Below are 7911 nucleotides of genomic sequence, written 5' to 3' on the forward strand. Positions count from 1 at the left end.
AGTGTCTGTTTTTTTTCCACACCCTCCTCTTTGTGGCCTTGGAAAAGGCGGTTCCCAGCTGGGACCCCGCCTCCTTACCGTGAAGAAAGTTGTCACACCTTCTGACACCCACATGACACTCCCAGAAGAGCATGACCCCACCTACACACAGAGTCAAAGCATCCAATGAGTCCCAGGAACAGAGACCCCAGAAAATGGAGAGGAAGGAATTGTGTCAAATAGTAGAAATGCTTGTCTACATCTGAGGGAGAGAATGGAAAAAAGTCACTGCACCTAAACAGCCTCATGAGTTTTCAGAATGTCCAAAGTCCCACAAAGCCTCAGCAGTACCTGGTACAAACAGGAGGAGAACGTGTTCATCATCTTCCTTCCTACTGCCACAGGTAAGAAGATGCCAGGCACTTGGCTTGGCCATTTTAATGTATAGTTGGGTAGTCTGTTGACCTCCCTGAGAAGGGAGTCAAATTGGGGGGCCAGGCAGAGGAATTTAACTCTCATTTCAAACACCAGTGAGAGGAGAGTGAAAAGCCCAAAAGATGAAGACGAAGGGAAACAGTATCAGTGCTTGTGACCGTTTTCTCACTCACAGGCTGCAAGCTGCTCCCACGTCACTCCAAGCTGGCCCCCAGCGGCCCCATGTAAGGGGACTTCAGTGGAATGGTGTCCTCATACAGGGAGACCAGGGTGGCATATTTCTTCACCAAATCAAAAAAAAAGCAGACTGAGAAAATCAAAAAGCGTGTAGTGATGGCTAAAATATATTAAAAGCTGATACTTCAATAGTTGAATTCCTCTGACTTTTCCCTTAGTGGAAAAGCTCCTAGAAGTTCACTGGTATCATCTCAGTTATTACGATGTCTGTCAATCAAGGGGACCTTCTTGAGTTGGGTGTAAGGTGGTTTCCTTTATCCTGCACCAGCACAGCAAGACAGGGGACAGGCATCTGCATCTCTCGCCACTTGAGGGTGAGCATGTCAGCACAGTTGAGAAGTGGATAGTCCCGCTGCTTCTCAGGGGCTTCCTTGATGTTGAGTGGAGGCAACGTTTTCTTGCTTCGTCTCTGAATCCCCTGAAAGCAGCTTTTCTGAGTTCAAACGGTTTGTCAGAGAGAGTGACATAAACAAATACACTGCAGACTTCCTGCGACTTTTTACAACTTGTTACTCCCCAACGATAGCCCAGGAGCTCTTGAAAAATCCCATCACTGATAGCCAGCATCCCAATTATAAAACAGTCCTTAGCATCATACTACTTGCCAGTTGATTCTGAGCCTGGGGAGAGCTCTCCAAAAGCCTCAGCACTGTGAATAACAAGGCACTAAAGTAGGCAACTTGTCTTGCCACTCTCTTGCCACTCTCTGCCTTTCAAAAGGTCAAGACTGGAGCAAAATCCAGTGAGAGCTCAGCCTCCTTCACCACTGTGGACCGTGGGTGCAACAGACATCGCACTCTGAGGCAGGTCTGCAAAGCAGGAGGACAGGAGCATCGTATTGATTGTGGAAGAACTAGATATCAGGCAGATGGGCACCGTCTGAATCATTCAACTGAGTGCCATCTGCACCAGGCAGGTCAGCATTGCTGAACTTTCACACGTCAGATTTAGGATTTGAACATGCAGCTTGAGGTGTAGCAGCGTGAGACTTCTCCCATGGAGGCACAGTGAGCACATGAAGAGATTTAAGACTTAGTTCATTCCAGGGTATGTTAGCCCCACGGAATGAAAATAGTTTCCACAAGTGCTGTGTTAATATTCTAAGCATCTCTATTTACATTCATGTTCTTTAGGAATCACTGCATGTAGTCAGTTATTCAGAGGACGTTAGCCTCTCAAATGTGTCTTACATATCTTTTACATTGTCTGAGAGTGCTGAGCTAAATTATATGGATAAGTTCATCTTTTTTTGAGAAATCATTTGGAAAATTTTCATTTACTACTTCTGCTTTTTTTTTTTTTTTTAAAGATTTATTGTGCCTACAAGAACTGGGGTACAAGCCAGAGGTGTGAAGGGGGGAGTGAGAGGATTCTCCAGAGTCATTTGGGTACAGAACAGGCAGATCTGTACCCAGAAGTACACTGCTGAGGGGAGCAGTGGGCAGGACAGTTGTGCTTCACCATGTGAGTCACCTGCCTGGCCAAGGATCGAACTCGTGCTGCAGTGGCTGTGGATAGCTTCATAGTACTGAGCTTTAACCAGTTGTGCCACCAGGGAGGGCCCTCCTGCTATTTCTTACCTTATGTTCCTTCACTGTCTTCCATGCCATGCCCAGATAGAAGTATGTGACCTACACCAAGCAGAGCGGGCACACAAGACTTTCCCACTCTATGGGGATTACCCTGAACCCTACACCAGGGTCCTCCCTGGTGGCACAGGGGTTAGCCTCAGCTCTGTCACTTCCATGGCCTGAGTTTGCACCTCAGTTAGGCAGCTAACACACATGGTGTGGCAGACTTCTCCTGTCTTACCCTCTGCTCCCCTCAGCAGTGTGTTTCAGTAAATCCACTCGTTCTGCTCCCACTCTATCTCTGGTGAAGCTGTTCACCTTTCCATCACCTCTGATCTATACCCAAGTTTTTGTATGTGTAAATAAGAATAAATAAATGTTTAAAAACAATAACAAGGGGCTCTTAGAAAACTTCTGAGGTAGAAATTTAAACCAAGAACTTTCTCAGAATTACCTAGGAGTCTGGTAGCACTCCACATATGCACAGAAAATAAACAGCCATCCCCCTCTTAACGTCATCAGTAGGTTCTTGAAACTGCCACTCTAAGCAAATAGATGTACGAGACCAATCGACCGTAGGCTAATTGATATAAACAAGAAATAAATTCTACGGCAGACTTCTGGACACAAAAGCATCAACAGACTTGTACATAATTGTACATAAAGCCCCAAGATTTATGTATTAAGCAATCATTTTTATTCATCCGTTCACTCATTTCTTGACCTGCTTACTATAGTTCAGGGTCGCAGGGGACCATAGCCTTCCCTGGCAGCACCGCACCCACCCACTTATTCTGCTTGGGGAAAATCTGAGATGCCAAGGAACGTCTTTGCGGGGTGGGAGGAAATCAGAGTACCTGAGATAACCCACACAGACGTGGGGAGAACAAGTAAACACTACTGAGACAGGCCCCCCCCTGAAGAATCTGTTTTTCCATCAACAATACACTGAAGTGATGTTCTGAGGAGCTGCTGTGCATAGGAATGTCTTGACAATTGATCCTCTCACTGGGTCCTAGAGGTACTAAGATTTCTTCTATTTTACTTGCTGTGATATGAAAAGATCCACCCTCCCCTTTAATTGCCCCACTCTCCTGCTTCCCTCTAGTCTGAATAGAGACCTGATTAATCCGGAAATAGGAATGAGTGAAATAGCTCTGTGCGGATGAATGGCTGGATGGACAGCTGGATGGTGGCAGAGAGGGGTCCATGGATCTGCATGCCTCATATGGTGTATGTTCATTTAGAAAAGATGAGCCTCTGTGTAGAAATGTGTGTGTTTTATGTGTCTGATTTGTCATGTCCAGAGTATAAACCATGGGCAGGTTTCCCCAGATACCTGACAAATGGAGTATTCCTACCTGACATGTAAGTTATTTTGGTGATCTGGAAGTGCTATTATCATCAGTTTATATGGAATACAGTTTAGTATCCCCAAGCCCCAATTTATTAATATTTTCTGAATACCTCATTCAGTGTAGTTTTGGTTTTCTTTAAAAGCAGCCTTGAGATCTCTCAGACCTGAGCCTTTATTGCATCCCCCAGCCATTATCCTTAGCTTTTTTGAAAAAGGTTTATTTATTCATACAAAAGTGGGGTGCAGGCCAGAGGTGCAGGGATGGTGAGAGGATTCACCAGAGACAGTGCGGGGAGCAAGACAGGCTGACTGATGAAGTACCCTGCTGAGGGGAGCAGCGGGCAGGTCAGGAGAGGTCTGCCGCGCCATGTGGGTCACCTCCAGGATGGGGATTGAACTCATGTTAAAGTGGCTTTAGCTTCTTAGTCCTGCACTTTAACCTACTGTGTCACCAGGGAGGGCACTATCCTTAGCTTTTATGTTGCAAACCTTTCTAAAACTTCCCCATGGCCCATCCATCTATCTTATTGACCTCTTTTATCCAACTGAACACAAAGACTTGTTAATTCTTTCTTCCTCTGAGTTTTCAGTTCTCAGTTTGGCTCCTGTTATACAGAACCACCATCACTACCATATCACATCTTGAATAAAGCAATGAGCAGACACCCCAGTTCTTCATTTTCTTCTCTTTGGCCTCCCTCAAAATTTTTTCTTTTTTTCCTAATCCTTAAAATTACTTTAATTATGTTGTCCTGTCTGAACTTTTCATGCTTGAACAAAAGTTCTCCTAAAGACTGTCCTCTATTACCTTCTGTCATTCAAGAAATTTCTATCCCTACTGATCTCAGTCCTCCTCATGATTTTAATCCAACTTCAATGCCTTTGTTTTGATTGTTCTAACTTATTCTTCACCTGCCCACTCTTCAAAATGCATCATAGACCCCCTACCCCATTTCAGGACACTGTAGGGACACAGGAAAAGTACCCCCCTCCCGTGGGTCCTTCTCAGGTTGGGCAAGTAACCAAAACAGCATCAGACAGGTCAGCAAAATAAAACGCAGTTTAATAACGTGGAGAATGTATGTGTCTATAAATTCTAAAGTAAAACAGGTACAAGTCAGGGCTATGTAGTCTGTGTTATGGGACATCAAGGAGAGAGGAGGGGAGACTTCCTCCTTTACTCTGAATGTGAAAGGATGAGTTTCTCAGATAGCGAGGACGTGTTGACTACAATCCTATCTCTGGCTGATAAGCTCCCCCCAAACCACATTATTCGAGGTTATAAACTGGGGGACAAATGGTTAGGAAAAGGACAGAGGACTGAGACAGCACAAGAACTTCTCCTCAGCCTTCTGGGCCTTCACTGCTCTTCACTGAAAACAGCCTGCGTTCTCCACAGCAGAGTGACACTAAATGAAAGAGGCCTACTAAGTACATATGGAGAAAGTCCTTCTAACTCTTTGGGGAGACCAATCCCACAAAGGTCATTTCTTGTTCTCTGAAGTCACTGGCATAGTATTTGTATCTCCCATAATGCAGGCAACCAAATTTGAGAAATATTTGATTGTTTCAAAGGCAACTTTCCAAATGGTGGAATTCAAGAGTAATAAACCTATGTTTGGGAGGGTCGGGGAGGGGAAGTACAGATAATGACTGTTCCAGAGTAATTGCCATACAAATTCTTACAAATATCCAGCTAACTCTGAGGTCAGTGAAGTTGAGTGAACATTTGTACATCTTCAGTATTCTTGTGTGTTAGCAAAGAAAAAGACAAACGTGTGTGGTGCTGATACTTCTAAGGGATAACCAAGCTTAGTCACCAAGAATGGGTATTATTAGCAATCATCTTACATGGTGCAGGTGGTAATGTGAGTCAAGTGAGTAGTTACTGGAGTTCCTCAAGCATTTTCTTGGCTGAACTGTGACTGTGATCAGCTGGTGGGTAGCTTTACCCTCTGATAAACATAACAAGGCATTTCATTTTCTTCCCAAAACTGATGGCAAGTACCACCAATTTTGTAACTGTGCCCCCTCTTCCTTTGATTATGACATCAGGTGGTTGAGTTCCATTCCATTTGGTCCTAAATAAGGGAGAATTTTAACCACTGTAGTTCTGTTCCCTATGGGTAACAGAACTGCTTCAGTCAGCAGAATACATACATACACACACACACACACATACATACATATAATCTTTGCCTTACTATATACTAAATTGCTGACTCTCTCTTCTTTAGATTCAATAGTCATTTCTTTGCCTCCTTAATTTATGCATGAAGCCAATAGAAAAATCACTTAGTATTCTTAATAAAACAGCATAAGGTTTAGATAATTTTTTTCCTATATGCAGTAAAAATGCAAATGCGTGTGGCTTATTTGCGAACACAGACATTAATAACTGATATTTAAACAGGCTGGATTAGCAATTTTACTGATATATTCAAGAGATTTTGCCAATAATTTGCACACTCAAAATCAATTTGAATACAACATGTAAATTGAATTTAATTTTTTGATATAAAATTGTAGTTATCAGTTTGAACCATTAAATTTACTATTTAATATATGCTTTCCAGCTCACTTGGTTAGGATTTCATTGCCCCTTATCTATATAAATTTAATTAGGCTCGATATCATCAGTATATTATAGAACTAATTAAAGATTTAGATAAGTGCTGAGGGGACTTATTGAAAACTCCATAAAGTTCCATTTGGAAAATGAGATATTCTTCCTCCAGTTCATTGTGAGAGAACACAACAGCAAGAAGGGATTCTTGCAGTGTTTCTGGAAAAAAAAAAAAAACCCGACTTAATGGACTTATTCCATTCTTTGAAGAGCTTTTTAATTATTCGGTATCTTTGTACAGTCTAACAACAGTCATAATCTCTATTGAAAGACTTTTAAATCCTCATCTCCATCTCCTCCCACTGAGCTAACTGTCTAGCAGTCTGGTGTGCCTGTGCACAAGCGTGTGTGGAGACTGGCTGTCCAAGGCTTTTCCACCCTGATTGAGCTCACATAATATGTAATGGTCTTCACTATCAAGGAGGGCCCGCCATCAGCACAGTAGGAAAAGGGAAGAGACTCTCGCTCTAACTAAAGAGGTAGAGCCAGGGCAAAATTGAGATTCTCACTCAGAAGTATGCCTACTCTGAGTAAATCATTTTGTAGAAATCATTTTGAATTCCCTGTAGCTGCAACTCCGCTGCTATAGAGTATAAAGCCGATTAGTTTAAAAGACTGTGATTTCCACTAAGTGCTTTGTGTCTTCATTACAAAGCACAATAAAGCTTTTTATTACAATGAAGCTTCTATTACTTCGATCAAACATGCACTGAAATGAAGCCACATCTACCACCATCCCAAGGTGTTCACTGCTCTGGCCAGGGGCACATTTTTCTTTTCAGGTAGGAAATAAATGAAAGGACAAATAACCAATGTAGGCCACTTATTACTGGGGACACTGGTGTGAGAACAGATGCACCTGGGGACCAGAAAAATTGTCCAGAGCCAGTGCAGTGAGATAGGAAAGTTTCAGGCTTCACGCTTAGAAGACACAGCTTTCAAGCACTGCTGTAAATTCACAATATTAGCTGCAGTCTAACTTCTCCAAGTCTAAACATCTTTTCCCAGAAAATGGAAATAATAATTGTGCCCTTCCCTCCACTCCAGTCTCTTGAGTTGGGCTGTCTTCTGTTCTAGACGACTGCCTTTACTTTCCAGAACCAGTGGGAGACACAGGCTGAGTGGGACTGGGGGATGCGCTCTCTGGGTAGCTTGGGACAGGCCAGGACAGGTGTGCAGGCATCCAAGACGCACCATCATGTCTACACGTAGACTGGAAATGGGCTCTTCTTGGCCGCACTTAGTAGCTGCAGGAATTTTCTGTCCCCTAAATGACTATTTCTCCAACACATCGGTGCTGCCACTTTCCTGCCCAAGTGGTTTGTAAAGATTTGCAAGCCCTCCCTACCCCGATAAAACATTTGCAGAAACATTTGGGTCACAAACCAGTGTTTGTTTCACCACCATATTTGAAATGTTTCTCTCTGAAAACATTTGAAATGTTTGCCAGTAAAGCAGGTTCTTAGCAGGAATATAGGACAGGACTGCTACCAGCTACCTTGCCGAGGACACTGAGGGACCTCAGGCACGGCGGTTCCTTCCCAGCCCAAAAGTAACAGGTTAACACCTTCAACTTCGAGTCTCTTTGGTTTTGAATTTTTTTTTAAAAGATTTATTTATTTGTGCATACAGAACTGGGGTACAGGCCAGAGATGGGTGGTGAGAGGCTTCACCAGAGACAGAGTAGGGAGCAGAACAGGCAGATC

General features: G+C 43.3%; 1 protein-coding gene across 1 annotated transcript in view; it reads left to right on the top strand.

The window, feature by feature from the left end:
* Positions 1–7911, top strand: part of EXOC4 (exocyst complex component 4) — a 648177-nt gene that overhangs the window by 620044 nt on the left and 20222 nt on the right. The gene's annotated exons all lie outside the window — the stretch shown is intronic.

This window comes from Condylura cristata, unplaced genomic scaffold (assembly GCF_000260355.1).
Source record: "Condylura cristata isolate star-nosed mole 26May11 unplaced genomic scaffold, ConCri1.0 scaffold00005, whole genome shotgun sequence".
NCBI classification, from domain to species: domain Eukaryota; kingdom Metazoa; phylum Chordata; class Mammalia; order Eulipotyphla; family Talpidae; genus Condylura; species Condylura cristata.